Source organism: Lonchura striata, chromosome 1, assembly GCF_050655825.1.
Source record: "Lonchura striata isolate lonStrDom1 chromosome 1, ASM5065582v1, whole genome shotgun sequence".
Lineage (NCBI taxonomy): Eukaryota > Metazoa > Chordata > Aves > Passeriformes > Estrildidae > Lonchura > Lonchura striata.
The window spans coordinates 9,790,713-9,807,577 of NC_140703.1; the positions used below are offsets into that span (position 1 = coordinate 9,790,713).

Here is a 16,865-nt window from a genome sequence, read left to right on the forward strand (position 1 = left end):
AAGAACAGATTCCTTAGTTGCCCCAAGTTGCCTTTCATTTGTTTGGTTTCACAGAACTTCCATTCAAGGTCCTCCATCACTCAAGGATGTTTTGTGGAGATACTGCAAAAGGGCAGCTGTTTTATTAACAATTTTGCTTTATCTCACCCAATGATGCAAAACAGATTGGGACTCCCAGTTCCCATCACATAGAGCAGAGATGGCTGAAGAGGTTATCACTGCCAGTTGCCCACCCTGTCCCTGTCCCAGAGGCCAATGTCACCATCACAAGTCAGCAGAGGAGAACAGGCATCCTATCTGTACCTCTGCCAGCAGAGTTCATAACCCAGCATATTAACTAAAATTGCAACTTCTGTTATTTTAATTTACCAGACTGTAATTTGCACACCAGGAACCCTGGTGCATCCAGCCCACCCCACCAGCCTTGTCTGGGAGAAAGGGGTACACAGCAAAGACCCTGGGAAAATCCAACACAGATTCCAACTCAGAGTCTTATAGTTCTGCTTTTCAGGGCCATGTATGGTATACTGTACTATTACACACATAATTTAGGGAATTCTCTCTAAATGCACCTGCAAAGGTTTATCACCTGCCTTGACTTTTAATTAGAGCTGTTAGGGAATTTCTGCCCGAAAATGTTTTTTACTGATAAATACTGATGCCTTAAATTTGGGTATTGCTCTAAAAAAGAGATATAAGCAGGAAAGGGCTAATACAATGAATAAATGCATTTTGAGGTGAAGAAGGCTGAAGGAGAGAAAGGAGATATGAATTTGTCAAATGGGGTGGATTGGATGCATGTATTTGTGCTGTGATTCAGAAGGGAGGTGATGTTTTACACCATGACAAGTCTTGTAGTGGATGAGAGCTGCTGCCAGCCCAAATCCAACACTAACCCAAAGCAGAGGAAAACACACCCATCACTGTCTCCAGCAGCATTTCCCTTTGGATCAGGCCAAACCTCCAAGGATGCAGCACATTGATGCTGTTTGGCCCACATCCTCCACCTGCAGGGAGCTCAGGGGCACTCAGAGCCTCCTCAGAGCCTCAGCCCAGGCGCTCTCTGCTCTCCAGGGCTCCTGCATCCCACCAGACAGAGCCTCCATTCCCCCAGCATCAGCAGGCACGCTCTGCCATCCTGCCAGCGTCACTGCAGACGTTTCAATAATGCATGAGCAAGGCTCCTGCCCTCATTTTTTCCCAGTTCTTAATCAGATAAAAATTAGATGTTCCTTAGGTGCTGCCGTGCGCAGGGCTGCCGCAGCAGCTTGGTTTGCGGCGAGCTTTGCGCGTAGAAATTTCTCCGCGCGCTCGGGAGCTGGTGCCGTGGCTCTGGAGAGCAGCCTCCCAATTAGGCACAACAGAGCACGTCATTTCCACCCTGAGACTACAGGTAAATCCTTTAATTAAAGAAGTCTTACGTACTTCAGTGGTTCCTTCTGGAACCACAGGATCCTCCTGAGGACACAGATGTCCTGCTCCACTTCTCCTACCCAGTCCTATTCCTGGAACCTCCTCCTTTTCATTAACGTGAGCATGACAGGGTGGCTCTTGGCTCATTCGCATTCAAGGTCTGAGCTGACAACTGGGGGTCACTCAAGGACACAGCTGCAGCAACTTCTCTGTGCTCTCCCTGGCAACTCCATGGTGGCCAGGATGCAAAAGCTGCAGATGAGGCAGAGCTCCCACCCCTGAGGGTTCTGTGTGCCTGCTGTGATTTTCCTCACAACAAATAATTTCCATCCACCTCTCCGCTCTGTCCCTGGCTTTTTTCTGTTCCACCAGAAGCAGGTGGAACACAGCAGATGTTCCCTGTGGAGCACACCTTGTGCTTGCCAGGTATTCCCACTTCCCCATGTGGCCAAGCCAAAGGTGCAAACAAACAGGGTTGTGATGAGATCCCGAGCAGAGATGATGCAGAGGATGTTTGCACAGCTGGCGCTTCATGGTGGTCCTGAGGTGAGGATGAAGCCCCTCTGGTTGCTCTGGGGAGGGGCTGTGACCCCCACTGCTTTGGGGTCTGGCTCCATATACCCCAGGAGCCCAGCACAGCCCAAGGTCCTTCCCACAGGCTCTGCAGGGCAAACTCAGCCAAGCCTCAAACAGAACTACTAGCTCTCCAGAACACCTATCCATGAAAAAGGCATCAAAGTTATCCATTCAAGGAGACTGTTTTTAAGGCTTCTTTCCTCCCATAAATTGTATATACCAGCCTGGTATTAGAATACCTGCAACTAACATTTATTTTCAATCAATGGCATAAATGAAGCTGTGAAGTTACTTCAGCTACTATAAAATAATTACATTGTGGTACCACATGAGCTTATGCTTGCTCTTCTTTACCTTTTTTTTTTTTCTCTTTAGCACAATTTAGTAATTCTGCTCTTCTGCAGATGGCTATAAAAATTATTCAGGAAAAAAAAACATTTGAGGACCTTTTAACCTTTAAAAAACATTCTAGAACTTTCTTTTGTAAAACTTTGCCACATATGTAAATGTATTGAGGCAGGACTGGTTAGTATTCACACTCCTACTTGTAATAGTAAAAATATTTTGACATATTTCTGGGAGTAGTCAACCCTGTTAGCTCCCACTTAAAGCGCAATTATTCAGGAATATTATAGATCATTATGTGGCTTTGGGGAAAAATAAGTATGACTCAAGTGCCCATTAGTGAAAGTGAAATGGTAGTAGGACACCTAGGAAAGCACATGTGGTATTCCCATGAATATCAAATTAATTCATTATGATAGCATTGGTAAAGTGTTAAACTATTTCCTTTTTAATGACACAAGATTTATTTGCCAAGGCTGGAATATAAACACTACCTGACAAAGTAATAAGAAAGGGCTTGTCCTGGACAGGTCTAGTTAAGAGGTGGCCATGGGTGTCCATCCAGTGGGGCTGGTGGTGGCTCATTTATTCTGTTTCTTTTTTCCCAGTTGGAAGAGCTTACCTGTGGTGTTTGGATAACCCACATGACAAAGAGGTTTTCCCTTCCCAGATTCTGCCTGGATGCAAGCAATAGCAGGTCTCCATTTGAAGCAAGGCATCCCCTGTTGGGAGATCAGAGAGAGCACACACCCTGCAATACACAAAATAGACATATTCCCTAGCAGGAGTCAGGGAAGTGGCTTCCACACTGCAGAGCACACTCAACACTCTGCCTCTGCCTTTCCTGGCCAGCTCCATGCCCTGAGGAGAGAAAATGAGGAGCATTGATCCCTTTTGCTCATTACAGAGCAGCCAATGCAGGCACCCCAAGGTGCTACACACCAGCCCCTGGAGCAGAACATCTTCTCCCCCATCCTGGGCTTTAAACAGGACTCACAAGCTGCCTCAGCCTCCTCTGAGTCAGGGGTATTTGATGCATTCTCATGGCACATCACCACAGCACCTTTATTGCTTCAGCTCCTCCTGAGCCAGGGGCTGTTCTTTGGATTTTTGGAGTTTCTGACCAGATCTGTTTATTAGCTAGGAATGGACAGAGGTTATTAAGTGACCAGAAAGGTGACATTCTGTGGCATCTCTGCTATATTGTGGTAGATCTACACATTATGGTCAGACAAACAAAATGTTTTCTCATGAGTTTCTCACTCACTGCTGTTTCAGTTCAACATCCAGCATGGCAACAGGAAAAATCCACATCTAAGGTCAGGGTAGGGGCACACCATGGAAAAGAAATAAAGGACTCTGGACATTGGCAGGCTACTATCAGGTGTCACAAATGGGAGATAACTGGAAATGAAAGAAAGAATAAGGACCTCCTGCCTTGCCACAGATCCCAGGCTTGATCTTCTGCAATGCCTCCTACTGCCTGATAGATGGGAAAAACACTTTGTGCACCTCCTCTCCTCAGATGGCACCTTTGTAACCTTCTGGAGTTTACCTGAAAGGCTTCAGGCATGTTAATATTAAAACATATTTCCAGTCCCACATCACACAGGCAGGACATGCATTGATGCTTGTCTCAAAGAATGATGGTTTTCTAGACCTAAGACAGGCATTTGCACTGTGACCATGGTCATTATATGAAGGGAGGGGAAAGATTTTGCAAAATACCTTGACCTCAGAGAGTTATTTGTGCAAAAGAGTGTTCAAAATTGACCCAGTTGCTAGTTTTCTGTATTGTTTCAGTGAGTGCTTTTTAACAACTTTCCAAATTTTTGTATTTCTCCTCAAGTTTCCCAATTCCTACTACCCAGCTTGTGGTTCTATTCAATTAAAAAAGGAAAACACAAGCCAATCCACAATCTTTGAATGTACAATGATATTTAGAGACATATTTCCAAAAAGGTTGCAAAGAATAGAATCTTAAATATGAAAAAAAGTTTGGGGTGGCTTCCTGAGGAAATTCTGTGAAGACCATTTACTAAGAAATCTTTGCAGTCTCCAGTTAAAAGCAAACAAGTTATACAGGAAGCTTATTCAGGAAAGGAGCACCACACTTCAAGGCACCAGTGAAATTGTCATGGGTCATCTCTCACATTCAAGAAAAGGTCTTCAGACCATCCCTCACCCTCTGTTTCCCCTTCAGCCCACCACCCATCCCTCCTTCAGTGACCCATTTAGCTGTTCATCTTCTCCTTTAGGGAATGTCTCCCAGCTGCCAGGGCATTTTGCACCTATTCCTAGCTGTCATCTCATCTGACATAGATTTAGTCACCCAGAAGGTTCCTAAGGCAATTGACACCCAACTGATTCATCTCCACTGCGTTGCAATTAAAAGTCTGCCAACCTTGGAGAGGGTTGAGAGTGTTTCTTGTTTATGATGTAGGTGCAAGTTCTCCTGCTGGGCCCCAGACACTTCCCTGTGACAGTGGTCTGCAAGCCTGATGTCCTTCCAGGAAAAGTGCCCCCAGAAATTATGATACCTTTCAGGGGGATTAAACAATGAGCCTTTTCCTCATGGAAATCCAGTTATCAATTTGCAATGGAATTAAACTCTGTTACAGTCACACCAAAATCAGCATATGCCAGACCAATAAAACAGAAGAATTAGGAAATGGAGGAGAAAACAGCTACAGCCTGAACCAACAGGGTACACATTTTTCCTTTGCATACCAACACAACTCAGTAGAGACTGAGACACTACCCTAACACCACATACGGTTCTGAAAAAACCCACATGCTAAAGAAAAATCAAGCACAGGGAGCAAACCATAATTTAAGACTTCTTAAAAATAAATCTAAATAATTGCCAATGGTACTGAAGAAATAGATGCATTCCTGTTACCTCAATATTTCTTAAGGGGAGTTTTGTCAGGAAGAAAAGGGGCATAAGTGTAAAAATATACATATATAAGGGAGAATACAATAGAATTTATGTATCTAGATTTTAACAAGTAATTCCATATGTTTCCACAGAAGTTAAGATAAAAAAAGCCCATGTTAGTAGCCATGTTGTAGCTAAAGACCTTTCTAAGGAGTGTCAAAATGGAAAGCATGAGGATGCAGGAGAATGGTGCAAGGAAATGTCTTGAAACCTACCAATCATTCCCAAAGGTTCTTGGCACACAGGAGTGCACAAATGAAATTTGCTGATCACAATGTTAATGTTGAGGTACTGTTAATACAGAGGACTATTAGGATATCACATGGAAAGAAATAAATGACAAATGGAGCAATATAAATTGGATTAAATTCAATTATACTAACTGCAAGGTGACATGCTCAGGGACAAGCAGAAATCTCTTATAAATTGGGAACTTTCAAGTGGAACCCAGATGAGTACCCTAAAGACTTTGTTACAGTTCTTCTTTCTGCATAAATACAAAGCCCTTGTAAAACACAGTCATGAGAGAAATAAATGCATTTAATCCTAGATTGGACTCGGCAGCCTCTCTTGGAATTCTGGACATCTGACCATCCATGTCCAGGAAAGGTTATTTCAGATGAAACAGATATGGGCAATGATTGAGGAAAGAGAACAGTCACAAGTAAATGTGAGATCCAAAGTAAATGTAAGAGCAGAGAATTTCCAGAAAAATCCATGCAAAAATTGTACCTACTATTAAACTGATGATCAATCAGCTTATGAAAAGGATTGGACAAAACAGTTGCAGTGATATAGAATTTCAACATTGGATGCCCACAGGAAAATCCCTACATTCAATCAGCTGAGCAAGAGAAAAAGAGGTCAAAGAGGAGAAAGAGCTCACAGAGGTTGCCAAGTAGTTTCTGTATGGGTCTTCACTCCGAGGAGAAAAGGGAAATACCTATCTTTGGTTTGTGAAGGTGAACTGCTGTCAGAGGAGCATAAGAAAAAGTGCTGAAACAACTTGACAAATTAAATTGCAATAAATCACTGAGACTGGAGCCTATTCATCTCAAAGTTCTGAAGGAACCAAACAAAATAGCTGAGCTATTAAACATATGTAATTTATCATTAAAAACAGCTACTAGATCAGAGATTTGGAGGGGAGCCAGCAGTAGTCCAGATCTATAATTTAAATAGGTACCCTGGGTGAGCCTAAGAAACATTACTGTGGTCCTGACATGACTGGCTTGGGGGAGCAAACACGTCAGCAGCATCAACAGGGCTTGCTGCAGAAAGCCCCTTTGAGTGAACCACAGCACTCAGGGAGGGTAAAGTATTTATCTATCTTAGTTTTGGGGCTGTGTTGCTTCAAAATATACCAAATCAAAGCTACAGAGGAGGAAACCTCTTTTGTGGAGATGAACAAGCCATTGGAGTGACTCCATATACCTCCACACAATGCCAGAAGCTCTGTGGACACCAACACATTTCCCTTGTATACTGACTTCAACAAGCCTACTCACCATTAAAGGATTTATTTTTTTTTCTGGTGGTGATGTTATTTGCTTTGTTGCAGTTCCTTTTATGGATCAAAATCCCATTATGCAAAATGTTACATGCACAGGAAGGATGAGTGAGTGCTATCCAATTATCCAGCCACGACATGAGAAGCCTGGGCAGGTAGAGGGGGGACTACAAGAAAACAACAGCATGGATCAGGAGGGTGAGCAGACTCCCCTGTGCACCCATTGCCAGCTCTCCCTGGAGCTGGACTAGAGGAGAGGATCTGCATCCTGGGGCATCAGGTCTGAGGGATCCCAGGCTGCAAACCTGTACCTCACTTATTTGGAAGTAGAGCATCCTGTAAATGAAAGATGGTAGGACTGGCCAGCAGACAGCAGTAATCTGCTAAGAGCAGTGTCCATTGCCTCCTTTCTGGTTCAGCATTAGTACTGTTCTATTTTCAGTCCTTTCTGATTTTCAGTTTAAACATTTTCTGAGAGAAGGGCAAACAACATATAACACATTTGAGCCTAATGACAATAGGTTTGCTTTTTGAGTTCATTTTCACACGCCATTTAAGAGCAGCTAATGAAGCACATGTTAAAAACTACAGGTTTATGCATTTCTGCATGTTAAAGAATGGAATATAGCACCATGGAAAGTACAGCTGAATTCTAATAACTTGTATATTATAAACATTTGAACGTATGCATACCTAATATCATGGGCAGATTGCACTCTTTTGTTTTTACTGGTGAATTCATAATAATAGTGTTATCTTAGTCCAACTTTTAAACATTTATTCTAGGAAAAGACTTTTTTTTTTTTTAAGATATACACAGCCTCAGACAAATGCTATGCCAGACAGGTACATTTAAATAATGTCAAAGAGGTGTCTTAAGTGGCACATGCTTTACAGCAAACTCAACCTTTAGAATTTGGATATAGGACTGGACTTTTGGTAGACTTAATCTCAAGGCTTATCCTGAATCTCTTCTGCAAGAGTTGTATTGAACTGAATGTAAAATAAGAACTGTCAACAAAAAGTCTGACTTTATGTTTCAAATGTTGGTAATTTCAGAACTCTTGGCCAAAATGAAATATAGAAGATGAAGTGGAGTTGACAAAACCTTCAACTGATGTAAGTGCACCACACCTGTGCATTCATCATGACATTTAAATGCCTAGAAATCCAAACCAGACCATAATGTTTTAAATAATTTCATATACTGCCATCCTAGACTAACAGCTGGGGAACTGGGCTTGAAGTCAGAAATAGATCCTTGTAGATGCCACCACCCCCATTTTTTGGAGAGGGCTTCCAGAAAGGGCATTAGCAGACATGGAACCCTAAAAGAATGGAGCAAGGGAGAAGCTTTCCTCCAACAGTAATTTCATTACCTTTGTCATGCAACATTTCACATTGCCATCACCAAAAAAGACAAAAGGAAAAAATAAAGCCCAGAAATTACAACTGCATTTTGGGAGATGGGAGATTACATAAGCATCTTTCAAGCTCTAACAGGACTGGATAGTTAATTTGAAATGCATTGTTTTGTATTGTAAGAAAAAAAAGTTAAAAATAAGGAATCTTTTATTAGAGTTTGAAAGACTTGCAACAACCCATGAAGGTAAACCATAATTTTAAATGCAAATGTAAATGAAATATTTGCTGCTCAATGAACTTTTGCTTGAAAGAGAATTTCTCCTGACTGCAAGGTCTGTGGTGCTGATAATTCCTGATGCACAGACATGTAAGATTCATTGACCTATTTAAATGCATTTCCCTGTTAAAAGGCCTGATTACCAAGGACTGACCAAACTAGTCCTGCTCTGTATCTCAATTCGACATCTTCACTCCAGCATGATTCATTACTATATGATAAGGATGCCAGGAAGCAGCAAACACACAAAGTGGGGAGGGAATGCAAACGGGAAATATCTGACATTCAGAGAGCGTGCTTGAAGCTGACAGTGAATGCAAATGAACAGCCAGTTTGGACCATTTCCTGCTTATGCTAAAAAAAGGGCTGCTTTATCAGAAATGAGCCCTGTTTAAATCCAAGACAAGAGTAGTGCATTAACGTGGTTGAAAAATACACCCAAAATCCCATTTGCTTTAAAAAATATGGGTCTATTTTGGAAGCAGGTCAGGAGACAAGCCTGTTGTAACTGACTCAGTTATAATTATAGTACAGATCAGGCCCTGACTCCACTGTAATTGTATAGCATGACAGGCTCATGCATGAACGAAGAGTAGGAGTCTTGGCTAGAGCAAGAAAAATACTAATATCATGAACATAACAGTGAAAATCATAATTACAGATATGTCACTGCGGATGCAGCAGGCAGGGACTGATTCCCAGTGACCTGGGAAAGACTGACTCAGCTCTGTGCTGCTCTGACCACTGAGTTTTGCCAGGAGGGAAAATGACTGCTGGGGTGGGTATTCCCAGTGGGTCATTGCCAGAAGATGGTGATGCAGGGGCTCATCTCTTACTCTGCCACAGTGTAGTGACCCCTGAAGGTGGGCAAGTTCCTGCCTGACAGAGAAAAGCCAAGGCACCAGCAGCAGAGTGCCTTTCTTGCTCCTGCAACTTGTGAGAGAGGCAAGTGGTTCCAGAGGATCCCGCTGGGCTTGCATTGCACATCACCATCCCCTGCCTGCTCTGCTCCCCTACCTGTCTCTCACAAAAAGGTGTCCCTTCTCCTCAACTAGCCAGCACACACCTTCACAAGCCACCCCTGCAGTGCAGAGGTGACCTACAGCCAAGGCAGGAGGAGGTGGACAGCCAGTGGTGATGCTTTTCTGCACCTGGGTTCATAAATGGCCATCCACAAAATCACTTTGGTGCCTTCAAAAGCAGCCAGGGCACCCAGAAGAGAAGCAGATATGGAGAGACACCAAGAACAGGTGTCTTCACCATCTCACCTCCTGGATGAGCTTGGCACCCAGCTCCAGCCCACAGGGAATTAGGGAATATCTTCCCCAGTGCAGATTCTCCTGTTACACTTTTCATTTAGGATTTGGTGATGATATCAGTGCCTTTTATAGAACGAGGTTAAGCACTTCAATGGGCTTCAGGGTGACCCCTTCACAAGTTCAGGGGCCTTCTCAGGTTTATGGAGTCACATCTGACCTTTTCTGCTTCCCAGAACAGCATCTTTTAATCAACAACCTCTAGGCTGCAGAGAACAAGTGGATGGATCCTTCCTTCCCACCCTTCCAGTGCTGTGTGGAAGACAGAGCTTTTATATTCCTCCGAAAATCATTGAGAAAGGGAGACAGACACGATTATCCATTTGACATTAAACAGTTACTGGAGTTGACATTTGAGCATAAAACAAAAAACCAACAGATGGATATTGGCAGATGGAGGAACATGAAGAAACAATGAGACATCTTCAACCATCTTTCTCTGCTTCTGAAACATGTTATTGTTTCCCCTACCATCTCTCTTGACCCCAGCCCCATTTTCAAGTGCCTCTCCATATGCTTCCTTTCTTTGACTCCATATGTCTTAAACATGTTAAAAAAAAAAAAAAATAGAGAAAACCAGAATTTCATTTGTTGTGGCCCTACGCAGTCAGTTCTCTCTCCCCCTGTAAAATCTGATTTCTTTTCCCCCTCGTCCATAGAAATGGCTTACAGCACTGCCAGGAAAGTCTCCAGCAAGCTCATCCTCCTTCCGTTGTAGGGCGACTGCACACCCTCCCTTCCTGAAAACCACCTGTTCCCCAGCTTTCAGAAACGCCACACGCTTCTTGTTTTCCTCCATTCCCATGTCATGACACACTTCCACATCTTCAACTACCCGTTACCAACTCAGCGATTTAACTTCTTCATTTCCACCCTGCCTTGCTCACAGCTTGCCTTCCCCTCGCCAGCTGAACTTCCTCAATATCCCTCTGCAGAAGGAAAACCACATGCCAACAAACTGTGAAACTCAGGCACTTTAAAGTTCCTTCTCTTCCTTGATGCTCGTTCAGCTTGTAAGTATAAGCTCTTTTTCTGCTTCTTATACAACTCTTCCCACTGCCATTCAGTCTTAAAAGTGACACAATTGAATTTTCTCTACAATCTCCAACAAACAAATATGCCAGCACTTCAAAAGTTATGATAAGCGATACATTCTCTTTTGGCTCCTGATATTTTTCCTAAGTTGATTTCTATCTTACCTTTCACTTGGATCAAATCCCATTCTTCTTCAAGTTCTTTTGCTGACCTTCCTACAAAATTTGATTGTTTTGCCTCTTGCCTTCATGGACATGCATACCTTAATGTCTTTCTGTATCTCCTTCTAGTACACTTCATCTGCAGAAATCCTTAATTTACCACTTTTAAAGACTCTGACCTCTCTTTTCTTCCTCTATTCTTGGTACTGATCCACTGGCCCAATCCACACTAATTTCTCTTGGCTTTCCTTTGAAAAGAGCTATAAATCTTACCTTCCCTTCTCTTAATATTAGAAATTACTAATGAAGATTAATGGAGGCATTAGCCAGATGCAAGCAAACTTCACTGCTTTTTTACTTATATTTCATTGTTTATTTGAGAATTTAATTTGTGATTATAAACTGTGATAAGACTTTTGCATTTTTTGATGTACCTCAAAGTATCTGGCATACTTTGAGATATGTATGAATTACACTCAAAATGTCACAAAATTGAGCTAATGTTTAAAGCTTTGCAAAATTAATCTCTACCAAATTCTGATGTATGAATTCAATACTTCATTTGGAATTTGGCATGAAATATAATTACAGTGGAAGGTGAAATAAAGAAGAGTAGTATGAACATTTTGAATACCTGCTATTCACCATCTGTTCTCTGTGATAGAATGACACTGTTTTCTTCAGAGAATATTTTGACTTGATGGAAAAGGGAGAATTGCACTTTTTATTATACTGCAGAAATATTTTTATTTTGGTTTTAAGTACCAAGTAAAACAAACTTAATATCTCTTAGTGGGCTGTGATGATATATTAGATGACTTCTAACTTCAGAAGCCATAAATTAGAATGCCTTTACCAGGAAATCATAGTACTTCCTAACGGGGCTGTGAAGCACCAACAATAATTCCCCCTCTCACCTTTTGGAGTATTTTTATGCTTAATCTTGATTATGGGCTTTAAAAGGTGAAGCCACAAGCACTGGAAGTTGTCCTAAAAATGTATTAAGGTTTTCACACAGAATCACATAATGGTTTTGGGTTTGAAGGGACCATAAAAATCATCTCATTTCAGCCCCCCTGCCATGGGCAGGGACACCTTCCACTAGACCAGGTTGCTCAGAGCCTGATCCAACCTGGCCTTGAACACTTCCAGGGATGGGGCATCCCCAGCTTCTCTGGGCAACCTGTGCCAGGGCCTCAGCACCCATTAGGCACTGGAAGGGACTCTAAATTCTCCTTCTCTTCTCCAAGTTGAACAAGCCAGACTCTCTCAGCCTCTCCATAGGAGGGATGTGCCAGCCCTCTGACCAGCTTTGTGCCTCCTCAGGACTCACTCCCGCAGGTCCATCTCCTTATCTTGGGGGCCCAGAGCTGGATACAAGACTCCAGCTGGGGTGTGGACAGTAAAGGTCTGAATTAGTAGGAAAAAAAGTGGCCTTGCAGGATTTGCAATAATTTCATGAACGCTGGTGAAACTGAGAGTGAAAAGATTGGCACAGGCATCTTAATGGACTTAATGATACCTGGGTTGGGTTATGGTGAGAAATACGCTTTATCCCACAATGTGCATCCCTACCTTAGCGCTGATTACCTTAACACAGGAGTCGGGAATGAGGGGTTAATTGTCCTGTGATAACTGGCTGCAGGTGTCAGGGAGTATCTTCTCTTTCTCCCGTACCTCCAGCATCCCTTTCTAAGCAGCCCAGCTACCCCAGCCGCGGTCCATCCCCGGCGGCTGCACAGCCCGGGCTTCCCATCACTTGTTTTTTAGGGACATTTCCTCGCTACAGCGGGGCGGGGGAAGGGTTAACTTTTCCTCCCCGGCCGGTTCCTTGCTGTAATGAGTAAGCGGTGCCTGTCAATAGCTCGCAGTGAACCCGGGTGACCCAGCTGAGCCCTGCTGGGGGTGCCGGGGTCCATCAGCCGGGGCCGGCCGGGTCAGGCTGACGGACCCCGGCTCGCCCGCTCCGCAGCCTTTCCTGCCAGCCAGGGCTGGATCAGCTGCTGGGCTAACAGAACACACCGCAGCCAACAGCTCTGTGCTGCACAACACACGGTGTGGCAGCTCCTTTCTAACTTGGGGAGCCACCCAGACTTTTTAGGATTTCCAGGAAGAGCTGTGGCATCTGACCTTCAAGTGTTATTAAAAGAGATGAAAGATTGTATAACAGTCTGTCAGGGCTTTGCGTTTCTTAGCGGAGTTGTGTTTCGGCGAATGCCTCCACATTTCTGAGCTTCGCAGGTTCTTTATCCCTTTACTTGTTTATCCTCTGGTAAGCATTTATTAATAGAGAGACTTAGTCCTTTACTGTACTTGTTTATCTTTCAGGGAGTTTGTTTTGCTTTTCAACTTAGAAGCAGAAGGGTCTCCCACACATTTCACATTTCTGTCTGGGGGTGAAGTCACTGCATGGCTGTGATAGCAATCTTCCAGCTGTCCCTTTTCGCCCTGGAATCCCTCCCCTCGGCTGATTTTCTGCATTATCACCATAGTTTTTGACTAAGACTATTAATCCACCTGTCCCTCTGTGAAAGCATCTAGATTGGTTTGTGTAAAAGGGGAGTAAGATGGTATGAACTGTAAGTCTGCTATTAATCCTGTTAATAAGGGATTAAAGTGAAGCCCTGTGAGTAGGAAAGGCTGATTTGATTGTTTGGGACTATAACTTAGCTCTCTCTTATGAAAGCAGTGTTTGCTGTGCATCACATTTTGTCATTTGCATATTTGGTCTCTGAGGAAATCAAGGTTAAATATAGCAAGGAGATTCTGCTGGCTTAAACTGGTAGCACAACTGTGCTCCTTCAGCCTCACAATGCCTTGGATAGCACAAGCAGGAGCCCTGCCTGCTCTTGCCTGGCAGTGACTGCATCCTATAATGCGACTTATATTGTCAGCTTATGCTTTGCCTCTGACCTTTATGTGCACTTTGCTTATGTACCAGATAGGATGTATGCCTTATTTTAGAAGGAAAGAAGCAACAGAGGAATGGACTAAAATAAATATCTTGCCACTGCTATTTTCAGTAAAAGGCTTACAAAAGCAACAGCAGCAGAAAACTGAAGAGCACCATATATTCCCTGGGCAAGGCGATCGTATGAAGCAACATCAATCTCATTAAAAAAAAATAAAAATGGATACTGTCTCTGTCTTAGAGCTTAGCATTCTGCTTCCTCCTCAGCCTTAGGAGAAGGCCTATAAATTATTAATACTAACATCAGTGTGAGACAACAGATGGTAAAGATTACTTGGAAAAAGTCTTCACATTAACATATTACAGCCCTAGTTTCACAGCACATTGGGACTGTTTCCTGATGCTGCCAGCCAGCCCAGCCCTCGGAGAAACCTCCCAGAGGAGGGGAATCCTTGGGCAGCAGCAGAAAGGTCCTGCCCTGGTTCAGCTGCAGAAAGAGGCACCCATCTGCCCCTGCAGACAGGGCCGGGTGTGTGTCACGGCATCCCTCGGACACCACGCCAGCCCCATGAGGCTCCTGGCATCTGCTACCAGGGGCCAGGCCAAGGAACAACAAGCTCAGGAGGAAAACTCTCAGGTAGCTGAAAAATTTATTCCTCGCTGATCTGCTTTCGGGTGGCATCAGTTGTGCTGTGTGCTCTGAAAAATAAGAAATACTCATTTACAAGCTTAGAATTTTTCTTGAGCTGGGGGCAAGATCCAAAGTGACATATAAGTGCATTATCCAAAAATCTGGCATGCAATTTAAGTATTTTATTGTTCCCTACAGTGGGTTACTACTGCTTTTTCAGGTTTACAAATGTATTAAAACTAGTATCAAGCAAGTAAATGAGAAATTCCTTGTAAGAGCATAGATGTATTGCCTCCTCTTGCAAGCCAGCAGTTGGTACAGCAGAACACGTATGTACTCTTGTTTTGGAGTTACCTCCCATGACCCTCCACTCTGCTCACACTACTTTTGAGGATAACTCAGTGCCAGAATCTCTGAGACAGAAGGAATTTATCCAGCCTTTAGAGGGACTTGTACAGGAGACCTTTTCTCATGGCCCATTACTTCTGCAAATGCATATGCCATGTGAGTGTTTCACTGTGACTTAATCATGGATTAAAAACATAATACTAGTGTTCCTACATCCTCTTTTGTGTAATGAAAAAAATTCCATAAAGCCTTTTCATAAAGCAAGTGCTGCTCAGTTTCTCAGAGTGCTGGGCCCAAGTGTGGTTCTGTGAGTTGAGCAGGAGCCAGTTCTTCATTTATCAGCTTGGTGAAATCTTCTGCTCCCAAGAGATGGGCAATGTGTGGGTGAGGGCATGGAGTGATTGCTGGGAAATGCCTTCAACAGTGTTGCTGCTGTCCTATTTTCATAATGAGTACCAAAACCTTGGTTAGCAGCCTTTGCATCCCACCTCACCACTTTCACAACCTAGTAATATCTGTTTTACTGAACAGATACCATCATCCCCTCCACGGCTGAGTTGTGTTGCCCTGCAGAGTCCCTCGTTGCCTTGGCTCTGGCTAGCCTTCTTTGAGGGAAAATGTCTGTGTTTGCACAGCTGCCAGTCCAAAACCTTTGCAGTGAAACTGTTGCTTAGATCCCCATGGCACAGTGTCCATGCACCCATTCTGGCTTCACATTCAGCTTTACAGGATGCCTTGGAAAGCTGGGTGCTCTGCAGGGGTTTGCTGTTGATGTGTGATTCTGCAATTTGTCACGATCCTGAGATGCCACCCTGCAATCAGTCAGCCCTTGAAATGTATTCATTTGGGAATGAGGTGGTGGAACAACTGTTTGAAGATGCCTTATGTGCCGGTCATAAAATGTTGATTTCTGACTCTACTAATTTTTAACATCATTTAACAATATAGTCAACAGGCTCTTAGAACTAAGGACAGGTTAATCAAATCTACTTAATATGATTTCAGAAACAATTTTTCCTCTCTAAAATTCCACTTACTAATATAGTGCCTAATTTTGATTCATAAAAGAATTCCCCAAAGATGCAGTCTTAGGGCCATTGAAGGTGCAGGCAACATTTGGGTTAAGGTCAGCAGGGAAAGCATTCAGGGAACATTATTAGTGGCACAGAAAAGGGTTCAGATGTTAGCATCTGGTATTTTGAGATCACCTCTACCTAAAAACAGCTACACTGGCACAGATTTGCATTTGCCTGTGGACAACTAACAAGCGTTTACAGGCTCTGGATTACAACGGTGACAATCTGTTATGTCACAAATAATCTTGTTTCCAAGTGCTGCATGTGGGTAATTTGTAATCTGCTTTCTGTGACCAAATACACCCCTAATAACTTGTTTTGGTTGGCTGATTTTACAGGGACTTGGGAGTCAAGGTCTCATTTGTCAGCTGGGCACAGCCCAGGGGAGGGCACAGAGCTGCCCCCCAGCCCCTCCTTGGCCCCACTCAGTGGTCATTTTGGGTCCTGGGGTAGAGCTGTTGCCAAGGTTTCAAGCAGAATTTGTAAATCAGAGGGATTTTATGTAATTTATTTGGCTCCTGGATGAATTTCCAGATTCTTCACCCAGTGCTGATATCAGAAGGGAGATAACACAGGGCTCCAGAGGCAGAGGTGGCAACTCTGCTCCCACTAGAGCGATTCCCAGGGAAGTTTGATAAGGCTCCCTGAGGTCAAAGGAGAAAAGCAACAAGACATGCGTTAAGAACAAAAGGGTGATAAGATACGTGTGAAAGCAAGTTTATGTGACTGTACAAGCTGTCCTGCACTTGTTCTGCCTGCTTGCTGAGCTGTTAAGCTCAAATTCAGAGCCATGGAACATGCTTAGTCTGTGTCCATCCATCCATCTTCCCTCTGGTCCTGTCTGGACCTCAAACAGGAAGAGGTTCCTCCATCTTTAGATCATTTTATGCACTCCTAGTGGAGTGAGCTTTTGAACTGATGTGAATCAGCTGGCTAAGAGGAGTTCAAATTATGAAGAAT

General features: G+C 43.4%; 1 protein-coding gene across 2 annotated transcripts in view; it reads left to right on the top strand.

The window, feature by feature from the left end:
* The first annotated feature begins 10,403 nt into the window (after positions 1-10,403).
* Positions 10,404-16,865, top strand: part of NRIP1 (nuclear receptor interacting protein 1) — a 140,801-nt gene continuing 134,339 nt past the window's right edge. Inside the window, exon 1 of one of the 2 annotated variants that reach the window (XM_085593724.1) lies at positions 10,404-10,756. The gene's annotated coding sequence lies outside the window, so the exon portion shown is untranslated. The remainder of the gene's footprint in view (positions 10,757-16,865) is intronic. The other variant, XM_085593668.1, reaches the window with a different exon arrangement.